This window comes from Marmota marmota, unplaced genomic scaffold (assembly GCF_001458135.2).
Source record: "Marmota marmota marmota unplaced genomic scaffold, marMar, whole genome shotgun sequence".
In the NCBI taxonomy this organism is placed as follows: Eukaryota; Metazoa; Chordata; class Mammalia; order Rodentia; family Sciuridae; genus Marmota; species Marmota marmota.
Window position 1 is genome coordinate 7266618 of NW_026000021.1, and position 19233 is coordinate 7285850.

The following is a 19233-nucleotide window of genomic DNA, read 5'->3' on the forward strand; positions in this document are numbered from 1 at the left end:
GGCCTATGATGGAGTGTATCTTCCTCGGCTAAGGCAAGGCTTGAATGTTGGGAGAAGTCCAGTTGTTAATTGTAAGCAGCAAATAGTGGGGAGAGGACTCCCAGAACAAGGCTCCTCAGAGCTAACCAAAAACGTACTTCTCTGGTCGATAGTTAGGTTTTACGATATAATAGAGATGAACTATGATCAATTTGTCAAATTTTGTACCTCAGTACAGGACTGAGATACAAAAAAAATCACCCTGAAGGGGAATATTGGTCAACAAAAATGACTCAGTTCATCATACCTCTTTCAAAGCCTCTCTCCCTACAAAGACAAGATGACATCCCTTGCTGCGGTACCTCTCCCAGCACTTGAACTGCCTAAATTTCTTTCAGTCCATTCTTAAAATGTGTCCATAATAGATGTCTTTGGCCCCAAACTAGCTAATGGTGAGGCTAATCTGACCAAGTAACCTGGTGGGAGGCGAGAAAGACAGGGTTAGGGCTGCCATTTCATTCCTCTAGCAGAAAACATTGACATTTTTCACACAGCCTTTTGATGACTTATGCCAGGAAATGTTAAGTGAAAGGAAGGAGAGATGAATAGGACTTTTTGAATGTAACAATCAGGAAGAAATCAAACGCTAAGTTTGGAATGGGACAAACCCAATTTCACAGCATGGTTTTCCATAGGATTTGAGTGAATGATTTCAGTTGCAGTCCATTGTTTCTCCTCTTCTCCTTTGACCTTCTTCTCTCTTTATTTTCCCCCTTCATAATAGCATTTTAGTGAGCAACTTCTGTCTACTAGGTTCACATGTAAATTGAGGATAACTACCTGAGTGTACCGCTTTAAGTATTCAGTGAGGGACACATGGAAAGCATTTAGCCTGATGCCTAGCCGAGGAGGCATTAAGGAATGGAAATTCCTAATCTTTGTATAACAACCACTTCAGACAGCTGAAATGAATATTCAAGAGGTTCTGGAAAGAAAATAATTTTTTCATATCAGCCATTTATCTCTTCCTTTGATATCCTTTGCATAAATGAGTGTCCACTCTATCTGGGAGAAGCAACATCAACTGAAATGTTGGGCCTCCGCAGTTAGTCAAGAAAGCAAGGACTGTTGTTTGGGAAACCTTATGTTGTGTTCAAAACTCCACATTGTGAGGAGTCCCACAATCAGAGTTAAGAACTCCAGATTCTACAGACCATTTCTTTTAAAAATCACTCACATCAGCAGAATTTCCAACAGCAGGAAAGCCAGAAAGTCCATTCAGAGCTAGAATGGAGTTCAGGAATAACTAAGACCAGATAGTTAGTCAATAATAAGATTAAGAAACAAAAAGGTGAGAGAATGTTCCCATGTCCACAGCTAGTTATTAAAAGAACAGGGACTAGAAAGAAGGTCTCAAGACATCCAGATTCCATCATGTCTTATGACTTCTGAATTTCTCAGGGGGTTACTAGTGATGTGCATGGCCAAAAAATGTAACCTATGGAAACCAAACCCAACTCTGGCCACCAGGATGAGTGGCACGTCGTATCACCCTTTGTACATCTGTAATCAGAAGTCTCTGTGCAGCCACTGAAGGATCTGGATCCCTTCCCAAGCTCCAGATATTACCAGCACATGACACTCCCTGAAAGAGCAATAGAACACCCAGGGTGTGCTTGGCTAACAGACTCACACAGAGTTCTTTCCTCACTCTGTCCAAATAAAGGCAAGCACACTCTGGCCATCTTTTGTCAATAGCATTTTTGTGCTATCATCCCCGCGGGGTCACTGGTTGTTTGTTCTTGGACTGTATTCTGGGAAGCTTTTTTACTGCCACACTGAGACTTTGCAATGATCCGAGAAGAGTCTCAATCACACAGGATGCCTCCAAGAGAAAGGAAAGAAGGCAAGAATAAAATAAGCTGGCCTGTCCCGAACTGCATAACAGCAAAACTAAGAAAATGGAATTGTAGCTTCTTGGGTGTCAAGATCCTCTGCCACTAAACTAGAACTGAAACAGACAAAAGCTCAAATATTTATTGACTAAAGCAAGAGTGAGCCTTTGGATTTAAAATCCTTTCTTTCTTGACACAGTTCAACTCAAGCAGGAGGCAATGAGTAACTATGCTATGCTAAACTGGGCACAGTGTTAGGGACTTCAAGAGAAGTGAATGGGGGAGCCCTAATCCTACTTCATTTTGACCTGGGGAGATGAAGCTTAGGTGCGAAGACAACAGAAACCTACTAACCATAACACCAAGCAGAACATACGTTATTCATTTAGTTCATTTGTACATTCTTTCATCCTATCGACATTTATTGGAGCGTCTGCTATGTCAGCATATTATTAGCACTGGGAATTTAAAGACAAAATCAGCCAGGATCTCAGCCTTGTTGGAATGCATGGTCCCACTGGGAACGTAGACATATCTATGCCATAAGACAGAGGCACGGGAGTTTGGAGAAAGGAGGACACCCACTATGAGGTGATTAACCAAGTTTCCAAAGTAGAGATAGCATTTAGGGGAAGGCCAGTACATGTCCTGGCCCTGACCTGGAATCAGCCATGTCCCTGAGTAGAGAGGAAAGGCGTTCTAAGTGACGGAAAAGCATGAGCAAAAGCACAGAGGTAGGGAAATAGGAGAGTCAGTCATGAAACAACTAGGGGGTCAGCTTGGTTGTTGTGTGTTGGATATGCAGGGGAGTAGTGGGGCACATCTGGGAAAGCAGATGGAGGAGGCTGGGAAGCATATTTGGAATATCCAACTGATAAGTAAGAAGAGCCAGTGGAAATAGCTACATGCAACTGGGACATGGGTAGTTCTGGACTTCAGGGGGATCTGGCAACACATGAAATGTAGTCATTAACCACCTAAGATGTTGCTGTCAGTGATGGACTGCATATATAATGATGCAGTACTAGTGATGTAGCCATCTTATGATCATCTCTGATGTTCACACAATGACATTGCCAAATGGCACATTTCTCAAAATGTATCCCCATAGATATTCAGTAAATAACTATGTTTAAGAATCAGATGCTGATGGGTCAATTTTGCTATAATAGTCGAGATTCAAAATAATGGAGAACTCTAGAATTCAACTGGAGTCTTATAATGTGTTTCCATATAATATGTTTTATAATATGAAAGAAGTCAAGGGTCTTTGGAGATGTGGGTGGCTTCAAGTCTGGAGCAAGAGATATAAAAGATAGGTCTGGAACATCTTTTATTTTGTCAGATAATAAGAAATTATCAAAGACTGCTTTGATAGAAAGAAGTCTTTGTGTAGAAAGAACTCAGAGCCAACTTGGAGAAGCTACCACAGCACAAACCCAGGGAAATTCCAGCATCAAATCAGGAGAATGAGCACAATTGATTGCAATTCATCATAAATATTAAATAAACTATTTCACAGTGATGCTAAAAAGAAAGACTGATTGTGACCACTGGACAATGCTAGGAAACTAACTGATAAGGGAAAAAAAATCATGCATTTATCTGGTCTTTCCCACATTAAATCTTCCCCACAAATGTTAAATGAAGAGGAGTTTATCCTCATGAAAATATTTCCACCAATAAATGAAGAAAAAAATGATAGAATTATGATACTACCATCTTGCTACTTATTATGAATGAATGGTTGTAAGCAATAACTATCAAAAGAGAAAGAAAGAAGTTATGTACCTCCTGTGCCATTTGAGGTTGTCTTGCCCCCCCCAAAATTTAATCCATATATCAACTCTATAAATATACCTACCAATTCATTTGAAATGCAAAGACAGGAAAACAAACATATTGACACTATAGGGAGACAATTGGCAATACCCAGACTGTAAGGGACAGTGGGAATTCATGACAAAAGCCCTGATTTCTTTAACAAATAAATTGCAAGGGAAAGAGATAAGAGAGCCATGGATGAATGGAGAACGTATAGAATGAAAAACACTCAGTCAGGCATGATTACACATGCCTATAATCCCCAAAACTCAGGAGACTGAGGCAGGAAAATCATAAGTTCAAGGCTAACCTCAGCAATTAGGTGAAACCCTGTCTCAAAATTAAAAATAGAAATGACTGGGGATGTGGCTCGGTGTTAGGGGGCCTGTGGATACAATCTTCAGTACACAAAATTAAAACAAGATAAGCTCAGTGAAGCACAAATATATATTTTATTCAAATCTTGGTTAACAAAATATGAAAAACAAAGCCATTTCTAAGATTTAGATATATGATAATATTAAGAAACTATCGTTCATGTTCATTTGTTTTTAAATTATGAGTAGTCTGCCCTGGTTATGCTTCTTGGAAGTTCCTTACCTTTCTTTTAGGAATGTTTGTGGATCTAATGATGTAATGTATCAGATTTGAGTCAATATAATATCAATGGGAGGTTCTGGGTGGAGATACAGAATTATCATTGAAACGGTGAAGGGTGTTTGCAGTTCATGAGACTCTCCATTTTTGCCTGTTTGAAATGTTTCATAATAAAAAGTTAATAATAAAATCAAAACAACAACAAAGCAATGGAGGAATGAATTGGGGACAGGGGAATGAGAGGCAAGACAAATGCCAGAGACAGATCTGCAGAGGCCCGGGGAAGGGCCCCTGGCGGAGCGCCTGGCTAGGGAGGTGCTGAGGTCCTGACAGCTCTTGGCTATTTCTCTTCTCTTATTTTGGCTCAAACTATCCTTTGTTTGAATTTTCCTACCTCATTTTTTTGAAAATCTTCCCACCTTTAACATTCTGGTCAAGCTTCACCTCCTCCTTGAAGCTTCTTCCGAGTGATTCCTGTCCCCATGCAAATCAGATGTCTCCTTCCTCGGGCTCACCCACACGTGCCACACTCTCACAACACGTGCCTCCCTCCCTCATCATGAAGCCCAAGGATGGGTGCTGGGCGCTTACCTGTGTTTTTCATGCCTTGCACAATTCTTCTCTTACAATGGGTGTTGAAACTGCTGAAGGAGAAAGAATGGATGTCTCTGGTCTCTGGGTGCCCAAGGCCAGGGCAGGGTCATTCACAGAGGTGAAGAGACACAAGAAGTTAGCTTAAAAAAGCGTCTTTACATGTATTGAGTCTAATTCTCAAAGGATTCAAATTCAGAGAGGAAAGTTTGACCAGATTTTCATTGTTTGTAAGCCTCCTTCACTGAGAAGAGAATTTAAGCCACTGGAAAGGACAGACTTGTAAGAAAAGAACACTCAATCAAAACATTACTGGGGACTGAAATTGGAACTCAGAGGATGCAACAAAGTTAGAAACATATTTAAAACACACACCGAGGAAAAAAAAATAAGTCAGAAATTCTTGAAAATAACATGTTACTGTGACTCCCTTTTCAAGAAGCTGTTGATCCCTAGAGCTAGGTAGTAACAACCTTGAACCATGCTTTTCCTGACAGTGTAAGAGAGAAGACTGATACAAAACATTCCTGGGAGAGATAAGATAACATGACTTCCAACCTCTAAATATCTCTGATCTTTGTTTTGCTCTTATTTCTGATGGAGCTAGTTAAACATTGTTATTGGTTCTTAGGAACAAAACTGCATAAAGATAGATGACATTTATGTAGCAATTACCACGCACCAGGTTGCTCTATGTTTTGCTTGCATCAGCCCATGGAACCTTCCCAACCCAACCCCATGGGCACAATGCTGATATTATCATGATGCAGATTAAGAAATCTCGACACCAAGAGGCTAGGTAACTCATCCAGAGTCATCTTGTAAAAGGCAGAACCAGAACTTGAACTCAGTGGTCTGGCTTCAGAGTCTGAGTTCTTCGCCACACCCTATGGCTTTATGTGAGGTGAAGTAAGTTTTATGACAACCATCTTATGGAGGAGAAAACCATGGTTCAGTGAATGCAACTAACTTGCCAACCAGTCAAAGGCAGTGCCAAGAGTCAAATCCACAGCTTGAGCCAAGTCCAGGATTTTTTCCATTACCCATTGTTACCTCTTCCTGGTAGAGGAGACACAGATGTTATCTATGAAAAGTGAGAGAAGGTTCTAGAGAAACCAGGCACTTGTAGATAAAATTTTAAAAATAAAAAAAAGCTTAAAACATCTTTTGTGATATGATAATGAGTCAACCATAGATCAAATTTCAACACATATCTTAAGACCAAAAAGCAAGTTTCAACAAATAAAAAGCATTATTTACAAGTATTATTTGTTGAATGAATGGAACTAATAGAGGCCTTTCCTTCCCCTCCAACTATTGGCCCCAAATATATAATCTACAATAAGCTATAGTATTAGAAATTATAGCTAGCATTTTTTGAAGCTTATTATGTTCCCAGCATCATGCCAAACATTATGTGCATAATCTCATTTAACTTTGGTGACTATGCTTTCAAACACCATACTATAATATTTTCCTCCTTTTACAAGATGGCATATATAGTTTACCTAAGAAACATAGCTAATAAATTAGGAACAAGAATTAGGTCCTACTGTGGCTGTATTCTTAATCACTAAAGATGTTGCCCAGCATTTACCCTAAGAAATTTGGCCAAAGCCTTGCATATTTATACCTAAGGGATCCTATTGGGAACCACTGAATCTCAGCCCCCAGGCATGACTGATGGCCCCAGGTGGACACTTAGCCTCACTGCTTCTCTATGCTGACCTCTTTCTTATGATTTGATGTAAAAAAAAATAAGTTCAAATAATTAGATTTATCTTTAGGAAATTTAGAATTAAGTAGCTGAAGCACTAAGAGTTAGGAAGGAGATATAAAGTTATATGAGCATGAGTAAAGTTAGACCAGAGAACATTTGTAAGACCATATGCCAGTCAACTGATGGAATGAGGAGAATAAGTCCATGAGTAAATCTAGCAGAGGATATAACAGATGTGCAGAAATTAGCAGCAGTGCCAGAGAAAATGACCCAAAAGCCCATAAACGAGTCAGTAATACAGCAGATTTTGCAACTTCTGGTCTTGCAGTTCTAGTTACAATGAGGTCAGGGTGTTGTGTAGCTCATTTCTCTGTAGCCAGATTCCAAGATGGCACCCAGTGATCCCCTCCTCTTGAAATTCATAGCTCCTGGAGCCTCCTCCCACAGGATTGGTGTGTATGATTAATAGAATATGGCAGAAGTGATGATCTGTCAGTGGATTTGATTACAAAAGATGATTGGATTCTAAGACTTAAATTAGGTTCTTAAAAATTGTGATTTCTGTCTTGGGATCACTCTTTTGGATCATTCATTTTGGGGAAGGCAAGCTGCCATGAATTGAAGATATTCAAACAGTCTAGGGAGTAGCCCTGCCTAGAGGAAAAGAGGTTTCCAGCCATCTCCAGCAAGAAACCAGGGCCTGCCAATACCCATGTGAATGAGCTCAGAAGTAAATTCCACTAGTTGAGCCCAGGGAGGACTGCCAGGACTATCCAGTGAAGCTGCTCTTGGATTTCTAACCCATAAAAACTACAAGATAATAACTGTTTACTGTTTGCAACTACTATGTTTGGGGGTAATTTGTTACACAGCATTAGATAACCAATATACTTTTTCTAGGTCCTAGGAAAGTTCCATTTCATTTCATACCCAATAAGCTTCCTTTCACAAAGCACCCACTCCCCTGAACAAGTCTGCATATGCTCTCATTTCTTCTGGCTGGAAGGATCAGGCCACTAATTTTGGTCCTTAGAGATAGTATCCCCTGGAGCCCAGACAACCCACCTTAATTCCTCACTCTGCTTTCATCTTTCTGCTCTGCTCAAATAACTGCCTGGGTTTCAACTTGCCCTGTTTTTATTATTTTTTTTCTTTGTATCTGCATCCACCAGGTTGCAGACCAATTGTCCAACTTTAACCTACAGACACTTTGTGCACTTGACTCCTATTGCCCAGTGAGCTTACTGTACATCATACACTCTCCTGGTGGAGCTGGATCTAACACCCATCTAGCTTTCCAGTCTTATTTTTGAGTCTCCTAAGACTAACATCATATATGTCTCTTATCTCCACCACTGTCCAAATCTCAGCCTTGAGCAAAAAATTGTAGTTTTCTTCTCCACAATGAACTGTAAAATCCACTGTTACTCCCAGGATTGAATAAATCTTTATCAGAACCTATGATATAGCAGGCTTGGACCAGTCACTGGGGATACAGAAAGGAAATAAGAAACAGCCCTGTTCATCAAGGATTTTTCAGTCTAGTTGGGAAAACCAGTATATAAATAGACAATAATTTATTATAATGACTGCAACCACAGGAATATGTGTCTAGTAATATGGAGATATGAAGGAGGTAGATATTAATTCTCTATGGAGACGTTAGTGAAGATTTCCACAGAGTTGGTAACATGTAGGTAGTTCAGGAAAACTAACTAGGAATTCTCTAATTAAATGACCATGGGAAGGGAGTTCCAGCAGAAGGTACAGCCAGGCAAGGCTTTTCATCACTAGTGAAATTTTAAGACTCTCCTTAGAGTTTACAATGGTTAGCTACTTAGAAAACAATCATTTCAACCAAGCACGGTGGCACACACCTGTCATCCCAGTGAGTTGAGAGGCTGAGGCAGGAGGATTACAAGTTAAAAGCCAGCCTCAGCAACTTAGTGAGGCCCTAAGCAACTTAGTGAGACAATGTCTCAAAATAAAACCAAAAAGGGCTGGATAGGTGGCTCAGTGGTAAAGCCCCCTCTGGGTTCAATCCCCAGTACCAAAACAAATAAACAAACAAAAACAGTCATTTCATACACAAATATTTTGACCAAGTAATTCTAAGATTTTATTTTATGGATATTATCCTAGCCTAATCAGAAACATATCTTGTAGATAAAATCTCTCTCTAAATATACACACACACTCACATATATATACATATGTGTATATATGCATATAAACATACATATATAATACATATATAGACATACATGGGTAGACATACAATATATGTATAGATATATATGGACAACATATGTATGGATATATATATATATATCATTGCAACTTGTTTTCAATAGAAAAAGGACAGAAACAACCTAAACAACAATTATTAATGAATTGGAAGAAATCATGTGCATGTATAGAATGGAATAATAGACAACTGTTGACAGGATGAGTGAACTTTATAGGTACAGCTACAAAAGGCATCAAATGAAAAGTGAAGGTTCAGAGCAGTATTTACATTATACCACATTGTGTGTGTGTGTGTGTGTTTTCACACTGCTCATTTATTGGACAAATACTTGTTGGGCTCCTTCTATATGGTTGATATTATTCTGGAAGCTGGAGATACAGTGCTGAATAAGAACAAATGTAAGATATGGAGCTTACGTTCTACTGCATTCTATAGACATAGATAACCTTTGCAGTGACAAAAAGAGTCAGGCAACAATTGCTGCCTGAGGGTCAGGTGGGTGACACTTCACTCTGGCTATCTTTTGGTATTATTTGAAGTTTTTATCATGTTTAGGAGTTATCTAGCTTACCCTCCAATTTTTAATAACAAAAAGACATTTGCCGTTTCATGTCATTAAACTACTTACATTAAGTCAGATTTAATGTTACTTCAAAGCACAATTACTCTACACTGCCTACTCGTTCAGTTCTTTCTGTATAGATAAACTCAAGCCAAGAAGTAATCCTGGGAATATCATCCCTCAGACTGATGGTTTCTGGTCTGAGTTTATCTGTAGACTAAAGGAGGGTCAATTGTAATCAAATGTATGATTTTAAAAGAAGAAATACCTTCCTGAGTCTCAGAAATCAATTGATTTTTGTGATAGGCTTGAAGTTGGTTAGTAACACAGAGTCCCTTGTGGGAAAGAAATTACAGAGTTGGACATGATTAGTATCATTCTAGTACACTGCCACAACATAACTCCACACATAATTCTCAGCGACAAGGCAGAAAGAATGTGCCAAGATTCCAGTAGCAGCCCTAATGGCCAGTTTTGCAATAGTCCTGGGTGGTGGGGGTGGCACTTGCTGAAATATTAGACATCATGTTTTCATTCAGGTCCTATGGGAACACTCAAGAGCTCCCTCCTCCAGCTGAATAGCCTGCTGACGATATATTACCTTCAACTCCAACCAGCATAATTCACTAATCACATTGTAGGTCAAGAACTGAGTTCAGGCACGTATTTGGATTAGGTGTGGTCTGTGATGACAGAGATTCCAAACCCAGCACAAATAACAAGGATGGATGTATGCAGGAAAGGGTGCTTGTGGTGGTTTTTTATCACTATTACATCATTTTGCTTTGGGGTAGGGAAGGGGGACCAAGCCTGTGAAATGAACCTCTGGACACATCAGATTGGATCCAGGCATCACAGAGGAAGGCTCTTTGTGAATAGCTTCCCTGTTCTTGTCAGGCCCCTCCTGTCACTCTACATCATCCTGACTGATCCTGTCAGACATCTATCTCTAAACAGAGGCTACCATTCAGTCCTGGTCAGATGAGAGTCTTGTGATACCTATCCATGTCTCTCCAGAACAAAATGAGGTCACTATGTCCCTGGGCATGTCACCTCTGTGCTTGGAGACAACAATCCGACCTAAGATTCCCGAATTTGGGCCTTTATCTGCCAGACACCATTGAAACTCTCTCTGAGTTATACGGCTTCAATGTCTCTTTTTGTTCTTTCTACTGAGTTTTATGGGCAGTGGGTTCCCCTCCCTGTTGGTGTGAGGTGTTGTGGTCTCTCTGGGCCAAAAACCACTCTTGGCCCAGAGGCTCCTATTTGGCATTCAGACAATCCTGGCAGACACTGCCAAAGATTTGGCTCACAGCCTCCTCTACAGGCTTTTTAAAGCGATGGAGTCAACACAAGGAGAATTTGGAATGTAATGGCTAAATATTACGGTCATGTTTCATCCAATTTAAAGGGTAAGAGAAATAACATAATCAATGTCAACTGCAGATATCTATGCATCAAATACAATTCCTCTAAGGGTTCATGGCATTTTGGAATGCGGGCTCTCTTACCCCAGACTCTGCACAATTCTGAAGCATTCATTGAAGGACCACATAATACAATGGACCTCAGTCTAAGAAAGGAGAAGCTGTTTACCCTGAGTGGGTCAGTCAATATTTACAGCACAATTAGACATAGACTGTATATCAGGCACCCTGAGATGATGCGGGCATGAGTATGAGGGCACACTGTTCTCCTCTTCTTGATGGCCCTGTGTGAATGGAATAAAGAAAATATTATGTTCCCTCTTCTACATAAAAAAGGGAGAAGATGCATGGCTTATTCAAAGTCACAGAGCTAGGAACTCACAGAGGTAGGTGTTAACCTGCTCTCGTGACCCCAGAGGCTACCCCAGAGGCCTTCCTGACTCTAGCTTTCATAGAGCAGTTGATTATTTTTCTTGTACTCACAGACATGTGACCAGGAAACAGGCCAATTATACTCACAAACCCAGGCACTGAGCCTTTATATCCTGAGAAGTCACTGATTGATTTACTACTATACCCTATCAAGAAAACTCCAGGAAAGAAAATAAGAAGAATCCAAATAAAGGAATTCAAAAACCTAATGACCCAAAAGATCGAGCTGGGATGGTGTGATCCTGCAATGGAGAAGATTAGAGTCATACAATAAATACTTTTGTTTCAGTATGGAGGATTGGACCCAGGGGTGTTCTACCACTGAGCTATATCCCCAGTACCCCCCACTTTTATATTTTTTGAGACAGAGTCTCACCAAGTTTCCAAGATTGGCCTAAAACTTGTGATCTTCCTGCCTCAGCCTCCCAAATTACTGGAATTACAAGCATTTACCACCATACCTGCTAATCATTTTTAATTAAATAAAATTTCAAGAATATCTCATCATAAGTGATGCCAAAAGGTTATTCTATCCTAAATTTCTTCCTTGAAGAAATCTCCCACTTGTGCCCCAAATTCCATTTCCTGGAACCTATGGTTGACATTACTTTGTATCACTTCATTAATCTTTAATAACTTATCAAAGATTCAAAGGCACTGTGCTCATATAGAATTGTAGTCCTACAGAGAGTTAAGGACACATGGAAAAAGGAGGATGGCTGGATTTGTTTTAGATGAAGAGAGACCTCAGAGCTGTCAAAAGCAATCAGGCAGGCAGTAGGGGTGGTGGTAAGGCTAGCAGAGATGGTGAGGACGTCAATAGGGAGAGCAGCAGGGAAATTCAGCCATCTTGGGACCAGTAAGGACCCTAAAGCCTGCACATTGAGCATAAGTGGTGTGCAAGGTGAGGGATTCAAGTATAATTGTTTAATCCGTGTGTGTTTATTTTAATGTATACTAGAAAAAATATTGCTAGCAGAGCAAGCTGTCATCCCACAAATATTAGTGCTTAAAAGCAAGGTTAGTTATTTTAAAAAAGAGATTTAAAATAAATTTGGTTGGGGGACAGAAATAGGAAAGACTGTGGAATGAATCTGACACAAATTTCCCATGTACAAATATGAATACATCACAGTGAATCTCAACCTCGTGGACATCCACAAGTCTGGGATCTCAATTATAATAAGATAGACTCCATGTTTGTATAAGTATGTCAAAATATACTCTAACATCATGTGTATCTAAAAAGAACAAATGAAATTTAAAATAAATAAATAATAAAACCCTCAAAAAATTAATTTGATCAAAAATGTTAGCTTAAATACAAAGAGCCCTCAGATATGGTGAAATTGTGAAGATGGCATCCAAATGCTTGAACTTTTGAAAAGCCTTATCTGGTCTTCCTTTTCTCTCAGAATATGCTGAGGATATCTTTAATGCCAAGCACCATGCCAGGGACTGGGGTACCTGCCCTGGAGAAATTTACTGTCTAAGGGAGTGAGACAACTGGATCATTACAAAAGAAGGTGTCATGGCTACTAGGTGAATGAGGCGAGGGACCTAACCAGGCTCAGAGGACTCAGAGCACCTGCCTAGTACAGAGAATGTCTAGGAGCACAGTAGGAGTTGGACACACAGGTGTTTGTCCTAGGCAGAGCACATCTGCACCAGTGTCAGGAGCACAGAAAAGCAGCTGCAGCTCATCATCTCCTTGACCTCTATGACCCTTTACTTTTATGAAGTATGCTTGACAGGTGAGGCAGGTAGGCAGCAATATAGAAGTGGGAATTCACCTGCAAGCTCAGGGCCCAGGTCCAACAGATATGAAGACCTACAAAGAGACTCTCGGTTGATCCTGTTTAAATTCCCCCATGGCTCTACCCTTGAGCCTGGGCTGTGATAGTCTACCAGTTGCTCTGGATGCTGACTTCCAGGACCCCTGACTCCCCATCTAGTCCTCAGGTAGCTTTGCCAGAATAATCAATTCCAAAGTTCTCAATATCCCCAAGCCCTACTTCTAGATTGCATGTGTGTGTGCTTATTCAGGCTTTTGTTCTTGAGCTTGGTCTGTGCCACAAATCTCATGACCCTTCCCCTGAGGCTCAGAAGCCAAGGGCCAAATCCCTTTCTTTAGCTCCTCTTAAAATCAGTGTGCATCTGACCCAAAAGAGAAAACTGAAAAGCACACAGACTTGAATAGCTGGTGGCTGATTTTCGTTTCTTAAAACCAGTGTCCTTCATTTCAGAAACCTTAGAGAATGTGAACAATTAAAAAGTACAATTAATTAGAATACTTAAAACCGACCACAAGTCACATTAAAGCAATAGCAGCCGCCTCTGCTGCCTCCACTGACTCTCTTTCTCTGGGCACTACCAGCTTCAAGAGGTAGACCCCAGACTAGCACCCCACCCAAGAGGCCAGTAAAGGGCCACATGCAGCCTTGAGATGCTAGAGGAAATGCAATGCCTTTTGGGGCCCAAATTATTTGGCAATAATGTGATTGGATACCTTTAAATGAGCATCCAAATAAACATTTTTTTTTAAACTTTACATCCATGCCTTTCTCACCATGAGTTTTATGTATTTCCCCACCTCTTAAAAGGAAAAAGAAAGAAAGAAAAAACCATAATGTAATAATAAAAATACTAAAGAGCTTATTCACGGATCTTTGTATCTCTTTTTCTCTTTGATAGAAGGAAAGGGCTTCAGTACCTGGTACATAATAAGGGTTCAACAAATGCTAGTTTTGTAAGGTTATGGATCCAAAGGGCATAAATATACATTTGATCCAGAATTAAAATGAATCGCTTCCTATGAATGTTGGTAGGAGAGAATTAAATGAAGATACGTGTTAATGTCTGTGATAGCTTTTTATAAAGATAGACATCTTTGTTTTTGAATCACCTTCCTCACGTCTTAGAGAGTTTCCACTTAAAGTACCACTCCACAGTTGTGTGGTCGGCAACATCAGGGAATATTATTTCCCCTTCACAGACAGAGAAACTAAGGCCGAGAGCAGACTGCTCACCATCTCTTATAGCTGCCTGAAAAGACCCATGGCTCTCTGGTTGGCTCCACTCTTACATTTTATTTCCAATAACAATTGTGCCTCCATTCCTGGTTCTCAATCAACTACACACTGATTTCTTAAATGGGAAATGCCCAGAGAGAAACAATGTAGGGGAGAAAAAGTACCCTGAATCTCACTCTAAAGAAAATCTAATTTACACAGAGGGATTGGGAAATAAACCAAAGACTCCATCTTGAGTGAAAGCTCCTATGTGCAGGGCATCATGCTTTTCAAATGAGAGCTTTCAATAGAAGAGCCACATTGGAAAAATACAACTCCATTGAGATTTCCTCAATGGAGAGCAGTGGTCCTAATTCGAAAGGTGAATTGGCATCCTTAAGGAAAGATAGTCTCCACCCTAAACTTAGAACATGCTGCAGAGACTTGATTTCAACAGGCCATCTCTTCCCATCTTCCCTTTGCAGCGAATCTTCAGAGGTGTTATGTTTCTTCCAACACCCAAATTCTTCTCCAAATTTGGCTTCACCAAATCATGTCTATTCCATTTTTTTCATGCTTGAAGTCCATTTACCCTCAGACATTTTCCTATTAATTGGGTCAAAATGCAGTCTATTCGCAACAGGTACACTCCATACTTTGCCCTAAATTAACTGACCTTTGGTTCTCACTAAATTACTTCTTGTAGATGGTGATATTTTCTTTCTCTTTTTAGAACTTCTTAAGGGCAGAAATCGGAGATGGCTCTTTTCTTCATTAGCTTTCTTATTTCTCTGTTCTAAAATGTCTAATTCATTTAGATATACTGTTGATATTGTCTCCCCACCTCCATATGCTCTCATTGTGATTATTTTCTCATCTAAACACAACTTTGCCTGGTAATCATCAAAGCCACAATTCAATAGACAAGTCCCACATAGTCAATAAGACAACTGTAATAAAAATAGCACTAATAGTTTACACTTTCTAAATATTGTGTGTTTTGTTAGCACGTGTTAATTGTATACGTTAACAGAGTTTAGAACCTTCATATACTTTCTCTTTTAAAAATTATATTTGTAGATAGAGTCTCCTGTTTTAGGAGATTCCAGGTGCTTTTTCTGACTACCTTCCCTATATCCAAAAAAGGAAACCATGAAAAAAGTATCTTCAGTTGCTTAATATCTTTCAGCGACTTAGACATTAATCTAACCCACACTATTTTGTTCATAAAACTTACTGGGTATTTTTTTTTTTAAGTTCAAATTTCCATTTGCCCAGGTGGCAAGATTATATTTCAGGATTAAAAGACAGGGAGGAGGTGTGGGGAAGAAAATGATTTCTGCATCATTAAGGGTACTAATGCAGCAACCTGGTTCTTTTCAGAGGAATTTCACCAATTTTCTGCTTGCTGGCTAATCATCTTACTGGGAATTAAGAAAACACAGAAATGGTTTAAATTGTTCCATCCACCAACTGTTTCTAAAAGCTCTTAATTTAATCCTGGGAGGTACCTTTTCACACCAAGTAATCCTGTTGAGAAACTCTTTGTGTATTTTGTGAGCTGCTCTCATTTTTTTTTTTCTTTTTTAGAAACCAGTGATGAAGACTCTAAACGTTTGGGAGCAGCGCTATCTAGCGGTGGGAGTGGGTAGGCCAGGAGCCTCAGCTCAGCCAGGAAGCAGGAGTTTCACTCTTACTTGGAGATACACCATGTTAGCCAGTGAGAAGCGAATGGTGAATGGAAAGAGCCTCCCTTGTCTGGTTTGCTCTCTTTTGAGGTTTCTCTGCATTGCAGATAATCTCTAAAGGAGGAGGCTGAGAACTGCTCACAAAAAGGCCAGTAAGAGTGAAAGAAGACAAAACCAGGCCTCGTATTGTCAACCCTGAAGTCAGGGGAGAGTGCTGGTGCCAGGTCTGGAGTGGGTGAAAGACCCTCTCCCAACAATCAACACTTATTTAGTGGATTATCTGCTCTTAGCCTCATGCTGCAAGCCGGGAAAGACAGTGAAGAATAAAGGATCATTTTTACACTGGAAGTACTTAGGAGGTAGTGATGTAAGGTAGGAAAGATTGAAGTGGATTTACTGTAAGTGCATACTAAGAGGTCAATTAGCAAGAAGTTGGGAGCCAGGGAAGAAAAGCACACCCCAGGTCAGGTATTTCACTTAAATAACTGTGGCTTGCCTCAGCTTCCTTATCTAAAGTACAGAACTCTGAGTCTTTTCTTCTTAGGTCATGGAGATGAGAGGCATAATCACTCCCATGTGTTGAGCACAGTTATTGTCCAGCAAAGTGGGACCACTGTTGACACTATGGAGATATTTTGCACCAACATGGGGAGTTGTAGCTATGGGATCGTTGGCATGGGTCTGACCTGTGCACAAAAGCATGGTTGGGTGTCACACAAGGAAAGGAAAATGAAACTATGTTTAGTTTCATTTAGATGAGAGGAACAACCTCATGAGAGATGTACTACTGGGGATACTGCATGTCCACCTACTGACTTAAAGGTTCCTACAAAAACATTCCCTGAGCAGAATTGTAAAGAGAGCCCAGGTGTGGCCTCTATCTCCCTTCCTGAAGGTGCTTGGCTGTCCTCAAGTGGGACCTTGTACCCATGCCCAACAATCAGACAGCAATTCTCCACGACTGCCCTGATGTTCAATCTCAGGTTCAGTTTCCTTAAGCCCTTTTCATTTAATAGAAATGTGGAATTAACTTTTGCTAAGGCATCTGTGATTGATATTTATGTATGTGTGTGTGTCTCTCTCTATCTGTGTATGCACAATAAAGTCAGTCCTTTGTAATCTCCCTCAAATAAAGAACAGCTACACACACACACACACACACACACACACACATTTTCTTAATAAAAAAAAAAAATCGCCCTAAATCAAAAGTATGACTATAGTGGCAGCAATTCTGAGTATTCAGAGAACACTGTTCAAGACAAAGTGGCCTTCAAAAACCTATTTAACACCTGGCTTCTCTCTATCTAGAGACTACTCAGTTACATCCATAGTAATCAAATTGAGGATCAGTTATTAATATGTGCATATATAACTGTTTTCCATGAAATATGCCTTATAATATTTTTTTTATAAAGGCCTGTCTAATATGAGACTTGATTTTTGGTGTGAGTCGTGTCTCTAGGTAACTAACCGTCCCTTGCCTTAGTGTCCGTGTCTTGTCCTGTCTTGTCAGACTGGCAAGGCCCTCTGTTGGACATCTTCATTTGCCCCCTCACACCCACTCTTCCATGATCTATGACAAATATCCTCCTTGCTGTCTGTCTTCCAGTTGGATTTGGCTGATAGGGAACAGACTGTGGAGGTGGAGTAGGGTAACAAGGCCAGGGTATCTACCTTCCCTCTGCCCTTTCCCAGCAGAGTCATTGTACCTGGGTTTCTTCCTCGCCTGGGGGTGCAGATTTGTCCCTCTCTGTCCATGAGTTCTGTTTACTGCTCCCTGCCTCACACTTGCAGACGTGCTCTCCCTGTCCTGCATGGTCGCCTGTGCTTTCCTTCACCCTACCATAGTCCCTTTGTCACACTCTCCTCCCTTAGGGCTTTTTTCTTGCTGAGGATCCATTTCTTTTTTTTAGGAATCAAATGGACAGGCAGAGACAGCAGCTCAGCAAGCCATGGCAACCAACCTGTGAGAGTCACAAGGTATCTTTGATGCACCAGGGAGGCAGGCATTAGGTTTGTGTGCAACTGACTGATAATGGGCAGCCACAGGAGAGAGGGAAGAGAACAGCAAGTGCACAGAGAGGCAGGGGGAAGCAAAGAGGTACAGACAGGGTTCCTCATACTGCCTCAATTCTCGGGAAGCCTTGCCTCCAGGAAACACAGCCAGAAATTATTCCTGGACAGTCTGGATTACAGAAGATCACTGCATCCATACAAAACCTCCCTGAGTGGGTCTCTATTTCATGACAAAAAAAGAACCCTCTGGCACTGTTCAATTTTAGAGTTTAGTTACTCATTTGACCCATTAATTGAGTTCCAGCTGTGTGCCTGGCACTGAAAATAAGACTCAGTTTCTTCCTTCAGGAGGCTCATTTCTCACAGCTTGCATGGACAAAAAAACAGTATCAGATAAGGAAAACATCCTCGATAAGATAAGAGTGAAATCAAAGAGATTCTTGGAGTCAGGGATGGTCCTTTACAACTGACACTAGGATTGCTGTATGTATACACATGATGTATAACCAATGTGATCCTGCAATATGTACATGTGGAAAAATGAGAATTCATACCCTATTTGAATCAAATGTATGATATGTCAAGATTATTGTATTGTCTTGAGCAACTAATAAAAAAAGTATACACGGACATTTCACATCAGGGAAAGCTGGAAGTCCCCACCCTATACAAGTGATCAGTCAGTGTTAACATCTCCAAGACATGGTCATCACCTGCCTTTTTTTTTTCTTTTGGTGGTACTAGGGATTGAACCCAGGGCCTCCTGCTTACCGGGCAAGTACTCTACCACTGAGCTATATCTCCAGCCCATCACTTGCCTTCTGACCTGACATCAAGGACTCACCTTCTTTTCTGCAGTAGCCAGGCCACAAATGTAAAACCTAAGTCTAGGCATGAAGAAATGTTAGAAACAAACAGAGATATTCTATACAATAAATTTCCTGTACTCCTCAAATGTCAACATAGTGAAAGTCAAGGAAAAAAATGGAATAAATGTTCAGAGTTAACTGAAAACAAAGAAACGTGACAACAAAATGCTAAGTCTAATTCTGCATTGGATATAGCATGAGAGAAAAATTTTTTCTATTTGCTCAAAGGATATTTACAGTTGGGGAAAATCAGACCTAGAACAATTACGTAAAGACAGGGAATCCTCCATATCTCTGTAGTCCACATTCACAGATTCAACAAACCACATCTGAAAAAAAGTTTGCATCTGTACTAAACAGACATTTTT

The 19233-nt window shown here is 40.3% G+C and overlaps 1 non-coding gene across 1 annotated transcript; it reads right to left on the reverse strand.

The window, feature by feature from the left end:
- Positions 1 to 18728: 18728 nt before the first annotated feature.
- On the reverse strand, positions 18729 to 18800 carry Trnat-ggu. The gene has a single exon. It is a non-coding gene; the product is annotated as a tRNA-Thr (tRNA).
- Between the last annotated feature and the right edge of the window lie 433 nt (positions 18801 to 19233).